Source organism: Dendrobates tinctorius, unplaced genomic scaffold (assembly GCF_039654945.1).
Source record: "Dendrobates tinctorius isolate UK_male_01 unplaced genomic scaffold, ASM3965494v1 ptg000038l, whole genome shotgun sequence".
Lineage (NCBI taxonomy): Eukaryota > Metazoa > Chordata > Amphibia > Anura > Dendrobatidae > Dendrobates > Dendrobates tinctorius.
In genome coordinates, this window is record NW_027361706.1 from 25,635,161 (window position 1) to 25,657,426 (window position 22,266).

Here is a 22,266-nt window from a genome sequence, read left to right on the forward strand (position 1 = left end):
CGGCACAATGTGTCAGGGGCGGTCACGGACCGCCCCCGACACGTTAACCCCTTGCACACCGCGATCAAACACGATCGAGGTGTACCGGGGGTTAAAGGGAAGCATCGGCAGGGAGGGGGCTCCCTCCGTGCTTCCCTGAGCCCCCCACGGCAGCGCAATGTGCAGCGCTGCTGCGGGGGACTCCTTTCCTCCAGGCCCCCGAATCCAAGATGGCGACGGGGGCCTTCGGGGGCCTGCAGGAAGCTGGCTTACTCAGTGCCTGCAAAGCGCAGGCATGAGGAAGCCTTCTGCAGTGCCTGTGTCAGATCGCTGATCTGTCACAGTGATCTGTGATGTGACAGATCAGCGATCTGTCACAGGACAGTGATGTCCCACCTGGGACTATTTAATAAAGTAAAAAAAAAAATAAAAAAAAAGTGTAAAAATAATTAAAAAAAAATCGCCAAATATATTAGAAAAAAAAAAAAATATTCCCCCAATAAATCCATTTTTTGGAAATAATAAAAAAAAACCAATAAAAGTACACATATTAGGTATCGCCGCGTCCGTAACGACCCACCCTATAAAACTGTCCCATTAGTTAACCCCTTTAGCGAACCCCTTAAAAAATAAAAATAAAAAACGAAGCAAAAAATAATGATTTATTATCATACCGCCAAACAAAAAGTGTAATAACGCGCGATCAAAAAGACGCATATAAATATCCATGGTACCGCTGAAAACGTCATCTTGTCCCGCAAAAAACAAGCTGCCACACAGCATCATCAGCAAAAAAATAAAAAAGTTATAGCTCACAGAATAAAGCAATGCAAAAATAATTATTTTTTATATAAAATAGTTTTCATTGCATAAAACCGACAAAAACATAAAAAAATGACCTAAATGAGGTATCGCTGTAACCGTACTGACCCGAAGAATAAAACCGCTTTATCAATTTTACCGCACGCGGAACGGTGTAAACGCACCCCCCCAAAAGAAATACATGAAACGCTGGTTTTTGTTCATTCTGCGTCCCAAAAATCAGAATAAAAAGCGATCAAAAAATTTCACGTGCCCGAAAATGGTACCAATAAAAACGTCAACTCGTCCCGCAAAAAATAAGACCTCACATGACTTGGTGGGTAAAAATACGGAAAAATTATAGCTCTCAATATGTGGTGATGCAAAAACTATTTTTACAATAAAAAGCGTCTTTTAGCGTGCGACAGCCGCCAAACATAAAAACCGCCATAAATAGTAAATCAAACCCCCCGTTATCACCCCCTTAGTTAGGGAAAAATAATAAAATAAAAAAAATGTATTTATTTCCATTTTTCCATTAGGGTTAGGGCTAGGGTTAGGGTTAGGGTAGGGTTAGAGTTAGGGCTAGGGTTAGGGTTAGGGCTAGGGTTAGGGCTAGGGTTAGGGCTAGGGGCGTGTTGGGGTTCGGGTTGGAGTTAGAATTGGGGGTTTCCACTGTTTGGGCACATCAGGGGCTCTCCAAATGCAACATGGCGTCTGATCTCAATTCCAGCCAATTCTGAGTTGAAAAAGTCAAATGGTGCTCCTTCCCTTCCAAGCTCTGCTATGCGCCCAAACAGTGTTTTACCCCCACATGTAGGGTATCAGCCTACTCAGGACAAATTGCAAAACAATTTTTGGGGTCCAATTTCTCCTGTTACCCTTAGGAAAATAAAAAATTGGGGGCAAAAATATCATTTTTGTGGAAAAAAATGATTTTTTTATTTTCACGTCCGAGTGTTATAAACTTCTGTGAAGCACTTGGGGGTTCAAAGTGCTCACCACACATCTAGATAAGTTCCGTGGGGGGTCTAGTGTCCAAAATGGGGTCACTTGTGGGGAGTTTCAATAGTTTAGGTACATCAGGGGCTCTCCAAACGCACATGACACCCGCAGACCATTCCATCAAAGTCTGCATTCCAAAACGTCACTGCTTCCCTTCCGAGCCCAGACGTGTGTCCATACAGTAGTTTTCTCCCACATATGGGGTGTCAGCGTACTCAGGACAAATTGGACAACAACTTTTGGGGGTCCAATTTCTCCTGTTACCCTTGGGAAAATGAAAAAATTGGGGACTAATTGATCATGTTTCTGGAAAAAATACGATTTTTTTATTTTCATGCCCGGGCATTACAAACTTCTGTGAAGCCCTAGGGGGTTCAAAGTGCTCACCACACATCTAGATAAGTTCCTTAGGGGGTCTCGTTTCCAAAATGGGGTCACTTGTGGGGGTTTCCACTGTTTAGGTACATTAGGGGCTCTCCAAAGGCAACATGACACCCGCAGACCATTCCATCAAAGTCTGCATTCCAAAACGTCACTACTTCCCTTCCGAGCCCTGACGTGTGTCCATACAGTAGTTTTATCCCACATATGGGGTGTCAGCGTACTCAGGACAAATTGGACAACAACTTTTGGGGTTCAATTTCTCCTGTTACCCTTGGGAAAATAAAAAAATTGGGGACTAATTGATCATGTTTGTGGAAAAAATACGATTTTTTTATTTTCATGCCCTGGCATTATAAACTTCTGTGAAGCCCTTGGGGGTTCAAAGTGCTCACCACACATCTAGATAAGTTCCTTGGGGGGTCTAGTTTACAAAATGGTGTCATTTGTGGGGGGTTTCCACTGTTTAGGTACATTAGGGGCTCTCCAAAGGCAACATGACACCCGCAGACCATTCCATCAAAGTCTGCATTCCAAAACGTCACTACTTCCCTTCCGAGCCCCGACGTGTGCCCATACAGTAGTTTTCTCCCACATATGGGGTATTAGCATACTCAGGACAAATTGGACAACAACTTTTGGGGTCCATTTTCTCCTGTTACCCTTGGGAAAATAAAAAAATGGTGACTAAAAGATCATGTTTGTGGAAAAAATACAAATTTTTTATTTTCACGCCCGGGTGTTGTAAACTTCTGTGAAGCACTGGGGGGGTCAAAGTGCTCACCACACATCTAGATAAGTTCCTTAGGGGGTCTAGTTTCCAAAATGGTGTCATTTGTGGGGGGGTTCCACTGTTTTGGTACATCAGGAGTTTTCCAAACGCGACATGGTGTCCGATCTCAATTCCAGCTAAAAACGTCAAATGGCGCTGCTTCCCTTCCGAGCTCTGCCATGCGCCCAAATAGTGGTTTACCCCCACATGTGGGGTATTAGCGTACTCAGGACAAATTGCACAATAACTTTTAGGGTCCTGTTACCCTTGGAAAAATAAGAATTGAGGGTGAAAAGATCATTTTTGTAGAAAAAATATGATTTTTTAATTGTATGGCTTTATGTTATAAACTTCTGTGAAGCCCATGGGGGTTCAAAGTTCTCACCACATATCTAGATAAGTTCCTTGGGGGGTCTAGTTTCCAAAATGGGGTCACTTGTAGGGGGTTTCCACTGTTTAGGTACATCAGGGACTCTCCAAACGTGACATGGCGTCCAATCTGAATTCCAGCCAATTTTGCATTGAAAAAGTCAAACGGCGCTCCTTCCATTCTGAGCTCTGCCATGCGCCGAAACAGTCGTTACCCCCCACATATCAGGTATCTGCGTACTCAGGACAAATTGCACAATAACTTTTGCAGTTCAATTTCTCCTGTTACCCTTGGTAAAATAAAAAAAATTGAACCTGAAGTATTTTTTTTATGAAAAAAAGTTAGATGTTCATTTTTTTTTTTAAATATTCAAAAAAATTCCTGTGACGCACCTAAAGGGTTAATAAACTTGTTGAATGTGGTTTTGAGCACCTTAAGGGGTGCAGTTTTTAGAATGGTGTCACTTTTGGGTATTTTCTATCATATAGACCCCTCAAAGTGGCTTCAAATGTGATGTGGTCCTAAAAATAAAATGGTGTTGTAAAAATGAGAAATCGCTGGTCAACTTTTAACCCTTATAACTTCCTAACAAAAAAAAATTTTGGTTCCAAAATTGTGCTGATGTAAAGTAAACATGTGGGAAATGTTAGTTATCAAGTTTTTTGTGTGCCGTATCTCTGTGATTTAAGGGCATAAAAATTCAAAGTTGGAAAATTGCAAAATTTTCAAAATTTTCGCCAAATTTCCGTTTTTCTCACAAATAAACGCAAGTTATTTGAATGAAATTTTACCACTAACATGAAGTACAATATGTCACGAGAAAACAATGTCAGAATCACCAGGATCCATGGAAGCGTTCCAGAGTTATGACCTCATAAAGGTACAGTGGTCAGAATTGTAAAAATTGGCCCGGTCATGAACGTGCAAACCACCCTTGGGGGTGAAGGGGTTAATATCACCCCCTCTTGTATTCAAAATAACATGATCAATTCCTCTGACTTTCAATAAAGATTCGTCAAATTGATGAAAGTTTAAAATGCCTCGGAAGAGTTTTTAGAGAATCCACATCAGAGATATCTTGTGCTGCTCTGATATCAAGGACATGTTCCCTCACTCTACGTCTGAATTCTCTAGATGTCAAGCCCATGTATTTGAGATTACATGGACAACTTGCACAATAGATCACGGCAGTAGTGGTACAGGTAATCTGATGCAAAATCTTAAAACTCCTACTATCATCAGAATTGGAGAAATCTGTACACCTTACAATATTAGGGCATGCAACGCATGATCCACATGGACGACAGCTCCATTGAGGACCCTGTGTTCCAATAGGATTAGCCACCTTTTTCTTGTAATGACTATGTACCAAAGTATCACGAAAATTTCTAGACCTCCTATACGTGATAGATGGCCCAGAAGACAAATATTGTGCAAGGATCGGATCTAATTGAAGAACTTGCCAGTGCTTAGTCAGAATATTATTAACCTCTCGCCATTTACAATTAAAAGTTTGAATGTAACGTACCCTATCTAAAGGTTGTTTTCCAGTTCCACGTTTATGGAGTGTCTCAAGGCGTTCTGTATTCTTAGCACGCCAATATCCACTCTTGATGCAAGCAGTGGGATATCCTCTTTCCTTGAATCTGCGACTTAAATCCATACTCTGTTTCTCAAATGATTCTTCTTTAGAACAGATACGTCGCATACGAAGGAATTGTCCCACTGGTATACCACGTATTAGGCTCTGTTGGTGTGATGAGGTAAAATGTAAAAGACTATTTGTAGAAGTAGGCTTTCGAAAAACGTCAGAGGAAACAAAACCAGCATCATCAACTTGAAAAATGATATCCAAAAATTCAATATTAGATCTTCCCGCTTTATATGTGACGTGTAGATTCAAATCATTCTTATTCAGATGGTTCATAAAGGTGTCCAATTCATCTATGGAACCCTGCCAAATACATATAATGTCATCAATGTATCTCCCCCAATATTGCACTCTATCCACCAAAGGTAAAGGATCAGTTGTAAAGACTTTCCTCTCCCACAGCCCCAGGAACAAATTTGCATACGAGGGCGCAAAAGCCGCCCCCATAGCAGTGCCCTGGAGCTGTAGGAAAAACTGTTCAGAAAAAATAAAAAAATTATGTGTGAGTGCAAATTGGAGGAGATCCACAATGAAACTACAAAACTCACCCTCTTCATCGGACATCATCAGAAACTGTTTGACAGCAAACAAACCATCTTCATGGCGTATGGATGTGTACAAGGATTCAATATCACACATCACAAGGATCATATCCTCTTCTAATTGTAGACCATCCATCTTTTTCAAAACATCATTGGTGTCCTTCAAATAGGAAGGTAGTATTTCTACCAAAGGGTAAAGTACATAGTCTATTAATTTACAAATGGGTTCACAGAAATTATTATTACCTGCCACAATAGGGCGGCCAGGTGGACAGATCAAATTTTTGTGTACCTTAGGAAGAATATAAAAAGTAGCAATAGTTGGACATTCCAAAGTAAGGTACTCCATCTGTTTTTGAGTGATAATCGAAGACTCAACCGCACGTGACAGAACAGTCTTCAACTGTGAACAAAATGAATTAAGAGGATTAAAAGTAAGTTTCCTATAGCATTTGGTATCCCGTAACAGTTTATACACTTCCTTTTCATACATAATACATGGCCAAATGACAATGTTGCCACCTTTGTCAGATGGTTTAATGACCACATCAGTTCTATTAGAAAGTTCTTTAATTGCTTTTGCCTGTGCCATGGTACAGTTGTATTAAGAAATCCCTGTTGAAACCTTTTTTAGGTCAGAACTAACTAGCTTAACAAATAAATCAATATTTGCACTAAGGGTCAAAGGAGGAAATTTCTTTGACCTAGGAACCAAAGCACTAGGAAACTTACTTTTCTTAGGAACTTGTTCTGAAAGCAATTCATTCAAGGTGTCAAGTGCCTCAATTTCCTCCTCCGTATTAAAATCATCATTCACATCAACATCAGTATTATGATGAAGTTTTTTGAGAAGCAATCTACGGGCAAAAAGATGTCAGATAAAGTCAGCCATGCGTGCTAGACTACCAACAGGCAAGACTTCCATGTCCTCACCAACAGGTCAACTGACCATGCTGTCCTCCTCATCCACCTCCTCCCTGTCCTCAGGCCTTCCCCGCTGAACAGACGGTATGACAACTGTGCTTGTAATACCGTCTATAGCACATGAAAGTAGCTCCTGTTCTTCCTCCTCCTCCTCATTGTCTACCAATCCACGTTGTGATGACATGAGGCTGGGCTGAGTGTAATCACACTGTATGGTTCCTTGCTCCATGTCCTCGTGCTCTGCCGGCAATGCATCATCTTTAATTGTGAGCAGAGAGGTTTTCAGATTGCTGAGAAGCGGGACGCTAATGATGGCATCATCGCCGCTCACCATCTTGGTGCAGTACTCAAAGTTCTGGAGGATGGTACATATGTCTGACATCCATGTCCACTCCTGAGGTCTTATGTGTGGAGTCGGTACGGAATATCGATGGCCGTGTTGATGCTGGTAGTCAACAACTGCGCTCTTCTGCTCACAATTCCTTTCCAACATATGCAGTGTAGAGTTCCAATGCATGGGGACATCACACAGCAGTCAGTGAGCCAGAAGATGCAAACTTTGCTGAAGCCTGGCAAGTGCGGCTGAAGCTGTAGCTGACTTTCTAAAATGGGCAGACAGATGGTGTCCTTTCACTAGCAGATCTGGCAGCTCTGGGTAGCTTTTGAGAAAACGATGAACCACGTGGTTAAGCACATGAGCCAGGCAAGGTACCTGTGTGAGCTCACCTTGCCTCAGAGCTGCCACCAGGTTCCGGCCATTGTCACATACTACCATGCCTGGCTGTAGGTTCAGTGGTGTCAGCCAAATATCTGACTGCTCTTTCAGCACTGTCCACAACTCTTCTGCATTGTGCGGTATGTCACCTATGCAAATTAGCTTCAGCACAGTCTATTGCCGCTTGGCTAAGGCAGTGCTGCAGTGCTTCCAGCTTCTAACTGATGTGTTCATTTCAGAGATAGAGGCTGAATAAGAGGAGGAGTAGGAGGTGCAGGAGCTGTAGACTGTAGGGGCAACCCTGATAGACGTAGGGCCCGCAATCCTCGGCGTGGGGAGGATGTCTTCGATCCCAAGGTCCGACAGGGTCCAAGTTTCCACTATATTAACCCAGTGTGTTGTCAGTGAGATGTACCGTCCCTGCCCACAGGCACTTGTCCACGTGTCCATGGTTAGGTGGACTTTCCCAGTAACAGCATTGTTGAGGGCACAGGTAATGTTGTGGGACACATGCTGGTGTAATGCCTGTACTGCACAATGGGAGAAATAGTGGCGACTGGGGACCGAGTACCTTGGGTCTGCCGCCGCCATCAGGTTGCGGAAAGCTTCAGTCTTAACAAGCCTAAAAGGCAACATTTTGAGCTCAAGCAGACGAGAAATGTGCGAATTAAGTACTGTGGCCTGTGAGGCATTGGCTGCGTATTTCCGCTTGCATTCCAATGACTGGGGTATAGATAACTGAAGGCTGAGCTGGGACAAGGCTGTGGACAGGCTTGATGATGGTGCTGGATGACTGTGGGCAACAACAGCTACAGTGCCCGAGGCATCTTCACAGGCATGGTGAACTGGGGATTGGCTTGGACGCAAAACAGTGGAAGAAGCTGTGTTGTCACCTGCAGACAGTGTTCCTGGAGCCTGGGGTTCAGGCCACAAATTCAGGTGCTTTGCTGCCAAATTTATTAATTTTTTGCTCATGCAAGCTTTGGGAGATTCCCGCCTCTCTCGTGGTACATGCACATAAAGAGCCATTTTGCCCAGCCTGCCCATACCAGGCAGCGCCTTTCTGAATCCTGCTCATGTAGGTATTGTTCATATGATCAGGTTTAAATACATTAGATAGGACTGCTCCGAGAAGGGTATACCGTGATGTGGTGGAGTGTTTTCGTATACATTTTTTGCAAAAAACGTATCAACTAAATACCCTGTATTTATAATCTTTTACTAGCACTTGCTGCTTAATGTTACATATGTTTTACAACAGAGTATTCATGCACGTTTGTCATACTGTGTTTTTTCTGTGTCTCGGTGTTTGGGTGGTGTGAACATGGTCTTACTGACCTGTTCATTTTTGTGCATGTCCCATGTGTTTTATATTTATTAATTTCTTGCTCATGCAAGCTTTGGGAGATTCCTTCAAAAAGAGCCTGAAGACCCACCTCTTCCGACAAGCCTATAACCTGCAGTAACCACCGATCGACCAAACCGCTGCACGACAAGCTCTACCCTCGCCTACTGTATTATCACCCATCCCTTGAAGATTGTGAGCCCTCGCGGGCAGGGTCCTCTCTCCTCCTGTACCAGTTATGACTTGTATTGTTTAAGATTATTGTACTTGTTTTTATGTATACCCCTCCTCACATGTAAAGCGCCATGGAATAAATGGCGCTATAACAATAAATAATAATAATAATAATAATTCCCGCCTCTCTCTTGTGGTACATGCACATAAAGAGCCATTTTGTCCAGCTTGCCCATACCGGGCAGCGCCATTCTGAATCCTGCTCATATAGGTATTGTTCACATGATCAGGTTTAAATACATTAGATAGGACTGCTCCCAGAAGGGTATACACTGCTTCTTCCTGCCTGTTGGGGTGATAGGTCTCCTTCCCCATGCGTGCTGCTGTCCTCGCTCTGCATGTCCTCCTGCCAGGTTGGGTCAGTCACTATGTCATCCACCACCTCGTCTTCCACATCCGCACTCTGCTCCTCCTCCAGACTTTCCGGCAATTGTGTCTCATCACCGTCCACCTCAGGTGACTGTGGCTGCGCAAAGATTTGTGCATCGCTACATGGAGTATCATCTTGCCCCGCTTCAAGTGGAGCGGGCGAGAGGAACGAATCTACAAATGGATAACTGAACAGCTATTTGGAGTGTCCGAGTGTGGCATCAGTTGTCTCAGGGCACTCGGCATGGTGGGAGGAAGGAGGATCAGGGTGAGCAATATCCGGTCCACACTCACGGCTACTCAGACTTGACCGTGTGGAAGACATGGTGGTGGTGGCTAAGTGACTGGAAGCATTATCTGCTATCCAACCAACAACCATTTCACACTGCTCTGGATTCAGTAGTGGTGTGGTGCTGTCCCCTAGAGACTGGGACAGGAAAGTCGAGCATGAAGATGTGGGTCTTTGCTGTGGCCCACTTTCAGCTTGGCCAAGGCCTCGTCCTCTGCATTCACCATCAGCATCACGTCCACTTCCCTGTCCCTTGCCTTGCCCATTTTAAATGGACTACTGAAATATTTGAAAAGCTCAATACAAATGGATTTCTTTGGAGAAAAATTAGATGTGATAAGTATGCCTGCAAACCGAAGAATTTTCCACCACAGATACACCAGGCCTCAGCCTGAGATAACAGACTATTAATTTTTTGGGGAGTTTTGTGTTATTTTTAGAAAACACCAAATAATGAGTAGAACAAGGCAAGCAGACAGAACTATGCAACGTATGCCTGCGAAGCAAAGATTTTTACACCACAGAAAAACCAGGCGTCAGCCTGAGATAACAGACTGTACACATTTTTTTTAATTTTTTTGGATACAAAAGACTGCTGGATATAACGACTGACAGCCAGGCCAAAAAAAGGAAACAGACGTAAACTGGCCAAACTTTGAGCACACACAGATATGAACTGCACGGAGATACCCCAGCAAAAAATGTGTGGCCTGTATGTTTTTTTTGCATAAATACTGCTTTATTTAACCAAAACTGACAGCCAGGCAAAAAAGAGAAAAAAGCCTTAAACTGGCCAAACTTTCAGCATGCAGAGATATGATATATGCAATGATCTATATATACACATACAGTGCCTGCAGGCCTTGCACTGATGTGTATACAGTGACATACACTACCCTGCCTGCCTAACACTGGAACCTATATACTCAGGATTTAGTCCTTAGAAGGACTGTTGGTTTAGCTGGATGTGAGTATTTAGGATGGTAGACCCCACACTAAATAAGAAATCCCCAATTCTGACCCGATCAAAGCAGCCACTCTCCCTACACTCTTCTCAATCAGGAGCTGAATGTGCCGAACAGGGCGGCGTCTGGTCTCTTATACCCCTGATGATGCTGTGAGGCTAGCCAATCACTGCACGACCACAACAAAGATGGCTGTGGCGTTTTTATAGCCTGGCAGACAATCCCTGCAGCGTGATTGGGTCTCTAAAGTCCGCCAAAAATGCTGGGTGGAGACCCGAGTTCCCGCCGAGTAATCCCGGAAATTCTCGTTGCTCGCCGAGTACACCGAGCACACCGAGCACAGTGATACTCGGGCAAGTACCGAGTAGCGGCGAGCACATTCGCTCATCACTAGTGATAACCTTTATCCAGCAGTGGGTGCACCAAATCCCACACAATTTCCCCACTCACTCCCAGGACAGGAGGACACTCAGGGGGTTCAATCCTGGTGTCCTTTCCTTTGTACACTCTAAACCTGTGGGTGTACCCTGAGGTACTCTCAGTTTGTAGAGTTTGATTCCGTACATGGCCCTCTTACTGGGCAGGTACTGAAGGAATCCAGCCTTCCCTTAAAATGAATTAAGGACTCATCCACGCAGATGTCCCTTTGGGGCATGTACATTTCAGCAAACTTTTTGTTGAAGTGTTCCATGACAGGTCCAACTTTGAACAGACAGCAAAAATTGGGGTAATCTCATGCGGGACACTGTGCATTATCGGTATAATGCAGGAATTTGTCAATGGCCTCAAAACGCGTCCGGGCCATGACCCTCCGGAACACTGGAGTGTTATATAAAATATCAACACTCCAATATTGCCAAAGTTCTGGCTTCTTCAGGATCCCCATGTGGAGGACCAGGCCCCAAAACTGCACCATTTCAACTGTGTCTATAGGAGACCAGTCAGAATATGATGAACCGGGGTTTTACGCCAAAAATTGATGAGCATGCAAATTAGTTCGCTCCACCATGAGGTTAATAAAATTCTCAGAGAAAAAGACTTTGAAAAAGTCCATTTCTGTGAGGCCGGTGGTCTCAAACTTGATTCCGGATTCTGCCACACAATCAGGAATCAGTGGCTCGTAATTTTCGGGGGGTGAGGTCCACACAGGGTCCGCAATAGGGTGTGCTGGTTCAGGTTCTGCAATGGTGGATGGTGCCTCATCTTCTGTCCTGGGGAGTCTGCGTGGAAATTCCGCAGAAGGGAGAGGATGACGATGCAGAATCAGAAAAGTATAAAAATGTGGGATCCTCTCCCTCGCTATCAGTGTCAGAGGCAAGGAAAGAATATACCTCCTCCACTGAATAGCGCTGTTGGGACGAACGTGACGAGTGGGACATTTTTTGTGTGAATATGGTGCTTGGGTGTACTTTATTGATAACTATGTGTATGTGTGGGGGGCTAGTGATTGGTGCAAACTATTCCCGAACGAAAAGGATAAAAGATAAAAAGCAAATAGGGAGAAAAAATACCTGTGAAAAGAAAAGTCTAAAACAGCAGGCCCTAGCTCTGAAAAGTGAACTGCGTCATTTATCAAAGTTTGGCGGATGCTGGGTGTGTGCACGGGTGTGGTGCAAGGGGGGTGAAAAAAAAGGAAATCGGCAGGCACAAGCTCTGATAAGTGAACTGCGTCACTTATCATACTTTGGCAGCTGCGGGATGTGTGTACAGAGTTGGCACAAAGGGGGCAGAGTAAAAAAAAAGCGAGCATGAGTGTTGATCGGTGAACTGCGTCACCAATTAACGCTCGGCGGCTGCTAAATGTATGCACAAAGGTGGCACAAAGGGGGGTGGAGGGGGGTAAAGAGAGGCAGTAGGGGGAAGGGGGTATGAGGGGATTGGGGGGTATGAAGATAGATTGGGCAGGGATCAGGTAACAGTTGTAGGGTCTCTTTTTTCTTTCTTTCTTTCTTTCTTTCTTTCTCCTGTCTTCTTTCTTCAGCAGGGATTGTGGTGCTACAGGTTGCTGTGGCACCACAATACCCAGCACAGGAGGAGCTCTGGCTGTGTGACCGCTCTGCAGGAACCTTCAGCTAGAGTGAAGACCCCTGCAGAGCAGTCAGACAAGTCACTGGCAGGTGACAGACAGTTCACAGAGCGGTCACACCGCTGCTGTAACCTGTCATTGGTGGGATCAAATGATCACATCGATCCCACCAATCACTGCTCTGCCTGGTGACCATGGCAACTGCCTAGGATCGGAGCTCACAGCTCTGATTTCTAGGCAGGTCACTGCCAGGTCACCAGCAGGTCACAGAGCGGTCAGCATTACCGCAGCTGTGCCCTGTGATTGGCATGATTGACGATGACATCGATCGCACCAATCAGCTCCTGCAATATCGAGGTAACCGCTTCTGTGCCCTGCGAGTGGCACGATCGATGTGATCAGCGATCACGCCAATCCGGTACTGTGACCCCTGTGACCAGGCCCCTGAGCGATTAGGGGCCCGGGTCCCCAGTCAGGGCATTAATGGGGGGTGATGTGCTGTATACCATGGGGGTGTGCTGTGCTGTATACCATGGAGGGCTGTATAACAATGGGGGTGTTCTGTGCTGTATACGATGGGGGGATGCTGTGCTGTATACCATGGGGGCTGTATACCATGGGGGGTACTGTGCTGTATACCATGGGGGGAGCTGTATACCATGGGGGGCTGTATACCATGGGGGGTGCTGTGCCATATACTATGGGAGGCTGTATACATGGGGGTTCTGTATACCATGGGGGGGCTGCAGTGCTGTATACCATGCAGTGCTGTATACCATGGGGGGCTGTATACCATGTGGTGCTGTATACCTTGGGGGGAGTGCTGTGCTGTATACCATGGGGGGCTATATACCATGTGGTGCTGTATACCTTGGGGGGAGTGCTGTGCTGTATACCATGGGGGGGCTGTATACCATGCAGGGCTCTGCTGTATACCTTGTGGGGCTGTGCTGTATACTATGCAGGGCTGTGCTGTATACCATGTGAAGCTGTATACCATGGGGGCTGTATACTATACGGGACTGTGCTGTATACCATGTGGTGCTGTGCTGTATACCATGTGGTGCTGTGCTATATACTATGCGGCTGTGTTATATACCATGGGGGATACATTATATTCTATGTGGGAGGCTGTGTTATATAATATGGGGGCGGCATTATATTCTATGGTGTAGTAAGTCAGACACCTGCCCTCCGCTCCTTTAATTCTCTATGTGGTGGTGGAGTTATGGGAGCAGTGGGGCTGTGGACAGTTCGAGGGATGGAGCCTGGGCTGGTCTCAAGGGGGCCCCAAAAATTTTGCCAGTATGGGGCCCCAAAATTCCTAGTGGAAGCCCGGGGTGGGGAGGACCCTATTTGAAAGTTCGCATCGGAGCCCATAACTTTGTAGTTACGCCACTGCGTTCATGGGAATTAAGTCCCAGGTCACGTGGACGGGATAGTACGTCATAGTACGTCATATGGCAGGATGGGTTTTAAGGATGATTTTACATATAAACACACACACCCCCCTCGCTTTTTTGTATGGTCATTTCTGAACAGACTATAGTCTTGTAAATTAACAGCCCAGTCATGGCTCTCATCCAGCCGTGTCTCAGATATCCCCACCATGCCATAATTATGTTTCACCAGAGTTAATTCTAATTCCTGCATTTTGTTGGTGAGGCTTCTGGCATTAGCATTGTTAGGAACGGCGGAACGCACTAAATAAAAATAATAATAAAGTACGTTCGCCGCTCGGGGTCCACCGTGCAGTAGGTGATATAACCGCTGCTAAGTAGTGGCAGGAGCAATATGGCGGTAATGCGCACGGGGTTAAACGTCACCCAGGTGCGCAGAGCAATCTCTGTTAAGTCACAGAGATGCCAAATAAACACAAATACAAAGACTGAGCCTGTTGAGGTCACAGTACTCAGTATAAATACACACACGGTATCAGGTCACAGGAGTAGCCCAAGACGGCAGCACTACGTCCGTCTAGACCTACCATGTGTGCAGCGTCGCCGCTGCAGACGCTAAGGAGGGCAGCCGCGGCATGGACACTGCCGCTAAATGACAAAGCTATGACGCAAGCGCAATGTCGGACGCTAGCAGCTGTGAATGTTGCAGTAGAGGAGCGCTGGTGCTGATTCTAACTCAGTCCCTAACCACATACGTAATATCAGAGCGAAGGGGTTTTATAATGAGTCATTCACCAGAATCATACATCCGTCCTCATACACACAGCAGCAAGTAAGTCTATACTAGCACATGGCGGAACAGCCATGCCCGCTTTTTATAGCAGCCGGGACCTTCTACAAGCCTTCAGATCTCTGAGATGGACCAATGAGATCTGGAGCAGGACCAGAGCACATGACTCCCGATCTCCAATGGGAGATCGTCCCATGAGCATGCTCAGTAGGAGGGCAGAAGGATTTAGCCTCAGGAGAGATTTGCTGCAAGGCATTCTCTTCTACAATCTCCTCTGCAGTAGATAAACAGCAGGAGACTGCAGAATGTGAGGGTCTGGATCCCTGCAGAGTAAACGCAGAAATCTGATGCCTAACAAGTATGCATGACCTTTATGTATCTCTTTGTACATCTATTCTTTCTTAAATTATTAACTATTCCAGCCCCACCCCTCATGCCACCCCATCCCCAATTTCATTATTTGTGCCCAGGTCTCTATCTGCACTGTCTTTCCCTACTATAAAATGAATACCCTCCCCCCCCCCCCCCCCCCAAGTCCCTAGCTGAAACACTCCTCAAACCTTCTAGCCATTTTCTCCCCCAGCACAGCTGCACCCTCCTCATTGAGGTGCAGCCTGTCCCTAGCATAGAACCAGTAGCCAACTGAGAAGTTGGCCCAGTTCTATAGGAACCCAAACCGCTCCTTCTTACACCAATTCTTGAGCCACTTATTAACCTTCTTAATCTCCTGTTGCCTGTCTGGCGTGGCACAGGCAGTATTTCAGAAAATACCACCTTGGAGGTCCTTGCTTTCAGCTTGCAGCCTAATTCCCTGAAATCATCTTTAAGGACCTTCCACCTACCTCTATCTTTGTAATTTGTGCCAATGTGCACCATGACTGCTGGGTCCTCACCAGCCCCTCCCAGTAATCTGTGAACCCGATCAGCGATGTGTCGGACTCGAGCACCAGGTAGGCAGCACACCGTTCGACGATCCCTGTCTTTGTGACAGATTGCCCTGTTTCCCTAATAATTGAGTCCCCCACTACCAGCACCTGTCTGGCCTGCCCTGCTCTCCTATTTCCCCCCCTTACTGGAGCAGACTCTCCTCCGGCTTTCAGAGGACATGCCTTGCTGCAGCAGTGCTACCCCTGTAATAATAATAATAATACATTTTATTTCTATAGCGCTGACATATTCCGCAGCACTTTACATTTCGGAGGGGATTTGTACAGACAATAGACATTACAGCATAACAATAATCACATAGATTATAACAAATACCAAGAGGAATGAGGGCCCTGCTCGCAAGCTTACAGTCTATGAGGAAAGAGGTAGACACGAAAGGTTTGTGGTAACAATTGCCCTGATTGTTTGGACCAGCCATAATGTTAAGTGTGTAACAGTACAGACACAGAGGGCTAATGGATGCATAAAGCATGTGGGAACATGATGCGGGGAACCTGGTTATGGTAAAACTTTTGACTGTGCCACCCAGGGATAGATTAGGTTAATGTGTTGAGGCGGTAGGCCAGTCTGAATAAATGCGTTTTCAGGGAACGCTTAAAATTGTGGGGATTGGGGACTAATCGTATTGACCTGGGAAGTGCATTCCAAAGAATTGGCGCAGCACATGTAAAGTCTTGGAGACGGGAGTGGGAGGTTCTGATTATTGAAGATGCTAACCTCAGGTCATCAGCAGAACGGAGGGCGCGGGTAGGGTGGTATACTGAAACAAGGGAGGAGATGTAGGGTGGTGTTGAGCCATGGAGGGCTTTGTGGGTGAGGGTAATAAGTTTATCATGAATTCTGGAGTGGATGGGTAGCCAGTGTAATGACTGGCACAAGGTAGAGGCATCGGTGTAACGATTGGTGAGGAATATAATCCTGGCTGCAGCATTCAAGACAGATTGGAGAAGTGTGAGTTTGGTAAGAGGGAGAGACCGATTAGAAGAGAGTTACAATAGTCGAGACGAGAATGAATAAGAGAAACAGTAAGAGTTTTTGCTGAGTCAAAAGTAAGAAAAGGTCGAATTCTAGAAATGTTTTTGAGGTGCAGATGACAAGAGCGAGCCAGTGATCGAATGTGGGGGGCAAAGGAAAGCTCGGAGTCAAGGATGACCCCAAGACAGCAGACATGTTGCTGGGGAGTAATAGTGGAACCACACACGGAAATGGCAATGTCGGGTATAGGTACATTAGTAGCGGGAGGAAACACAAGGAGTTCAGTCTTTGACAGGTTCAGTTTCAGATATAGTGAGGACATGATGTTAGACACAGCATTTAGACAATCGCCGGCGTTTTCTAGAAAGGCTGGCGTGATGTCAGGAGAAGAAGCATATAATTAGGTGTCGTCAGCATAGAGATGGTACTGGAAACCAAATCTAATGATTGTTTGACCAATAGGGGCAGTGTACAAAGAGAAGAGGAGGGGGCCTAGGACTGATCCTTGAGGAACCCCAACAGTAAGGGGAAGGTGAGAGGAGGAGGCACCGGCAAAAGATATGGGTCACCCCTCACACCCAGGGCAGCGGGGTACTCGGTACCGGGCCGGTGCCAAGGGGGAATGTATGTCACAGCAGCGGTGGCCCTGGACGCCCAATATTAATGGCGGTGATGTTAATGGTGGAATAGTTTATTTGGATAGTTCATTGTTATGATGAGTCACCGAAGGACGAAAAAACAAAATACCAGCTAAGTCCAGAAAAACCAGAGAGGTTGGCAGCTATCGGATTGCAGACCCCTGAACCTATCCACAACAACTAGCAGTAGCCGTGGGGGGTTCCTATGGTGCCCTAGACCCCTCGAACACAGCCGGAGAACTATATAGCCTAAAGACAGAAAGGGGAAAAACTAAACTGCCCCAGAGCAGACCCCAAAGCAATAGGCAGCCCCCAACATATAATGACGGTGAAGCAAGATGAAAACACTAACACAGATAGAAAGATAGGTTGAGCAAATGATGGGGCCCAAGCTAACTACATAGGACAGGATAGGAAAGCTGCTGTCTGCCATCCGTAAAAACCTTATCAAAATGAGCCAACCGACTGACAGGAAAAACAGGCCCTGAAGTCGCTAGGCTTCAAAAGACTATATCAGCACTCAGGTATATTCTGAAGACAGAGCAAAATATCAACAGATCAGAGACAAAAATGGAGTTCAGCTCACCCCCGACCGGGGATGGCAGAACTCCCAAAAAAACAATGCAAAACAAAACTGAAGAGTACAAAGAAGAGCAGAAAAACTTAGCTTTGAGATGCAGGAATCAGACTGGTCTCCAAGAATCCAGCAGGAAAATCACCAGCCAGGAAGAAGGGCGTCGGCAGCCTTATATCCAGTCCTCAATTCCAGCCACCCAGTCATCATCTAGCTGCCCAGGTGTTTGGTAATCAGCCTCACTACCTTCCTTCACCAGAGGAGGGAGTTCATCAGACCTCAATGGTGAAGGGAGACATGAACTCATAACAGTTCATGATGCCACCTGTGGTGTTTGGCAAGTAAGATGTTGAGCCAACGCTGCATGCAGATCCACTGGGACTGATGGTGTGGTGCAGCAAAGATGGTGTAGCTCCCCACAGGTGGAGCTGTAGTCCCAGGGCAGTGTAGGTGCAATGGATGAGGAGAGGCGCAGAATGGTATAGATGCTGGTACCCAGGTGTAGCGGTGCTGGAATAACTGGAGGACAACAGAGTATGCAGTTCCAAAGCTTTACTCACTGTTTGCAGTTCACACAACTGCCTGCCTCCGCACTGTGTTCTTCGGGTCAGGGCCCCAGCCAACCTCCAGGCAGGATAGGATTCTCCCCTCCACACTCCGCCAATATGTACCTTACTGAGTGGCTCCTCCAATGAGCCTTTAGGTGCGAAGCACTCCAGTACTTAGTTACCCTGGAATGCCTCTCTCTAGGTGTTCCTAGTCTCTACTAGTATGACAGACAGCTGTAGCCTGCTTCGGGGACTCCTCTCTGCATCCCGCCTCTCTATTCAGTTGCTGTTGTGTCCCAAGTCTATGATGGGAGTAAGGAGTTAGTGGCTCACTACTCCTCCGGTGTCTGTTGCCAGACAAAGATCCAATCAACCTCGGAGAACGGGCACCGGCCTTTGCGCTCTGGACTGGAAGCGCTCTCTCTCAACCTGCTTCCCACCGTCCTTCTATTCTCCTTCATTCCGATCTGTTCTATCTCTCTTATGGAATCTGTAGTCTCCAGTCTACAGCTCCTTCTTTCTGTTCCTTTCCCATGCCAGCCGGCTCAGGTCACTGAGGCGGCTGCAGCACTCCTTCCTCCATCCCTCTTCCAGGGATCCTCACTCCTGTCTGAGTGACTTCTTTCTCTCTGACCCTCTGTCAGACTGACTTCTGACTGACCCCAAATCCTACACCTTCCCTCTCTTTTATAGCTAACTCCACTCGCCTCCCCAGCACCTCCCGTGTTACGAAGCCAGGGACCACAAAAGGCACCCTATTACCTTTCCAGCATAAAGCATGGATGGGTCCCTGCTGAACTATCCTGTGTGTGGGGTGCAGGTGTTGGAATGCGAAAGGGAGTTCCCAGCCTACCTGGATAGTGGGGTACCACACCTTAGGAGAAGGTGCAGTACCTCTGTGGCGACTGAAGCCTCAGGGGCGCCAGAGATACAGTAAAGGAACGGTCAGAGAGATAGGAGGAGAACCAGGAGAGAACGGTGTCCTTGAGGCCAATGGAACACAGCATAGTGAGGAGGAGCTAATGATCCACAGTGTTGAATGCTGCAGAGAGATCCAAGAGAATTAGCATGGAGTAATGACCATTTGATTTAGCTGTTAGTAGATCATTAGAGACTTTAGTGAGGGCAGTTTCAGTAGAGTGTAAAGAGCAGAAACCGGATTGCAGAGGGTCGAGAAGAGAGTTATCAAAGAGATAGTGGATAAGACGGGAGTGGACCAGGCGTTCCAGGAGTTTAGAGATGAAGGGAAGATTAGAGACAGGTCTAAAGTTAGCGGCACAGTTTTGGTCAAGGGATGGTTTTTTAAGTAGTGGATGTATGATGGCATGCTTAAATGAGGAGGGAAAGATACCAGAAGAGAGAGAGAGGTTAAATATTTTAGTTAGGTGAGGGGTGACAGCAGGGAAAAGGGACTGGAGGAGATGTGACGGAAATGAGTCACTGGTGCAAGTGGTTAGGCGAGAAGATGCAAGGAGCCTGCTTACTTCTTCTTCTGTGACTGGTTCAAAATCAGAGAGTGAGCTAGATGCAATGGGGGAGGGAGGACAGTGCATGGTATGAGGTGATTGGGAGATAATTTCCTGTCGGATCTGGTCAATGTTTTCTTTGAAGTAATTGGCCAGATCGTCAGCTCGGAGCTCCGTGGTTGGGGCCTGTACTCTTGGGTTGAGTAGAGAATGAAAGAAATACAGCACAAAAGTGGATTAAATACCCACAAATTCTCACGATACAGAGTAGCAAATCACCAATAGAGAAATAACATAAAACATAACTTTTAATAATAATGTAAAAGCTACCAACGATAGTAGTGCAAGTAAATCACTAGATCAAATGCCACAAATCATAATGGAGGTAACTGTATAAGTCTCTGTAACAGATTACTACCAATATATACATGTGGCTATTCCAAGTCCAAAATTTTGAGAGATTGGACCAAAAAGGTACTTGGACTAAACCAGTGCACAAAAAGGCCAAGTAAAAAATGAACAGTTTCCTTATCAGAGGAACTAAAGAGACCTCTACCCTGTAAAGGTTATCAAGGAATATGCCTATTCATGTATATAACAAAGACATCATAATAATAAGGCCATCAACATAATGTGAAAAGGAAAGATCTCACCACATGAAGATGGAGGATGTCCAGGATCAGATGTCCCATCAGAGTCATATCAGGTCAGGAAGAAAAGGGGGTTCACCCTATACAAGCCCTGTTTGAGCTACAAATACTGACACCCATGACTCCCGCCCTAACAAGGGCAGTCCACATCTAATCCCTATAAACCATAGCCCTACAAAGTCCCTGTGCATCCCGACGCGTTTCGTCACTTAATGACTCTTCAGGGGACCTATTAGCGCAAATTGGGCATCATCACAGAGTATACAGGCTGCCTCCTAAGATGACAATGGAGTGAGGCAGACTGATGAGGAGGGCACTTAAATAAACTGCCAATCTTGGGGTCACGGTGTTCAAACAAAAGATCCACTTAGTCTCTTTTTGTAGAATGATGCGATCCCAATTACCACCCATTGGCGGCCATTTTTCTTGCTGGCACCGATGAGTGCGCATGACCGGAAGTGCGGCGGCCATTTTGCTTTTGGGCAGTATGACGCAACCGGAAATAGGGCGGCCTTTGCCGCGGGATACGCCGGCGTTTACACACTATTGCTTGGTATAGGAGGTGGGCGTTTCTTATTAACACACTCATCATGTGCCTGCGTCCCACAAGGGGTAATGGTGGACGGCGTGCGTTCCAAGTCATCTCAGGTGGATGTGTTCTATTTGATTGGCAGTTTATTTAAGTGCCCTCCTCATCAGTCTGCCTCACTCCATTGTCATCTTAGGAGGCAGCCTGTATACTCTGTGATGATGCCCAATTTGTGCTAATAGGTCCCCTGAAGAGTCATTAAGTGACGAAACGCGTCGGGATGCACAGGGACTTTGTAGGGCTATGGTTTATAGGGATTAGATGTGGACTGCCCTTGTTAGGGCGGGAGTCATGGGTGTCAGTATTTGTAGCTCAAACAGGGCTTGTATAGGGTGAACCCCCTTTTCTTCCTGACCTGATATGACTCTGATGGGACATCTGATCCTGGACATCCTCCATCTTCATGTGGTGAGATCTTTCCTTTTCACGTTATGTTGATGGCCTTATTATTATGATGTCTTTGTTATATACAAGAATAGGCATATTCCTTGATAACCTTTACAGGGTAGAGGTCTCTTTAGTTCCTCTGATAAGGAAACTGTTCATTTTTTACTTGGCCTTTTTTTGCACTGGTTTAGTCCAAGTACCTTTTTGGTCCAATCTCTCAAAATTTTGGACTTGGAATAGCCACATGTATATATTGGTAGTAATCTGTTACAGAGACTTATACAGTTACCTCCATTATGATTTGTGGCATTTGATCTAGTGATTTACTTGCACTACTATCGTTGGTAGCTTTTACATTATTATTAAAAGTTATGTTTTATGTTATTTCTCTATTGCTGATTTGCTGTTGAGTAGAGAATGAAAAATGTCAAAGAGACGTTTAGGGTTATTGGACAGTGAGGTGATGAGGGTGTTGAAATAGGTTTGTTTGGAGAGGTGAAGGGCAGTGTTGTATGTTCTAAGCATAAACTTATAATGAATGAAATCTTCGTGTAGATTGGATTTTCTCCACAGACGTTCAGCGCACCTGGAGCACCGGTGCAGGAAACGTGTTTGCAGGGTGTGCCAGGGTTGTCGCCGTCTGTGTTGTGGTGTTCTATTTATAGGGGGTGCAAATTCATCCAGGGCACTTTGAAGTGTTTCATTGTAATGCTTCAATGCAGAATCAGGACAAAAGAGGGAGGAGATAGGGGCCAATGAAGACTGCAAGTTCTTCATAAGTTTCTGGGTGTTAATGGCCTGTATGTTTCTATAAGTATGGACAGTGGGGTGACCTGAGCAGCCTGGCAGTTCTTGATAGAGAATGAAAGAAGATTGTAGTCAGAGAGCGGGAGAGGGGAGTTTGCAAAATCATCCACTGCACAAAGCCGAGAG

The 22,266-nt window shown here is 45.8% G+C and overlaps 1 long non-coding RNA gene across 2 annotated transcripts in view; it reads right to left on the reverse strand.

Annotated features, from left to right (window-relative positions):
• LOC141088281 (uncharacterized) overlaps positions 1-22,266 on the reverse strand; it is an 87,273-nt gene that overhangs the window by 1,805 nt on the left and 63,202 nt on the right. For both annotated transcript variants that reach the window (XR_012231891.1, XR_012231890.1), the window contains exon 4: positions 4,837-5,055. This is a non-coding gene — a long non-coding RNA (uncharacterized lncRNA). The remainder of the gene's footprint in view (positions 1-4,836; positions 5,056-22,266) is intronic.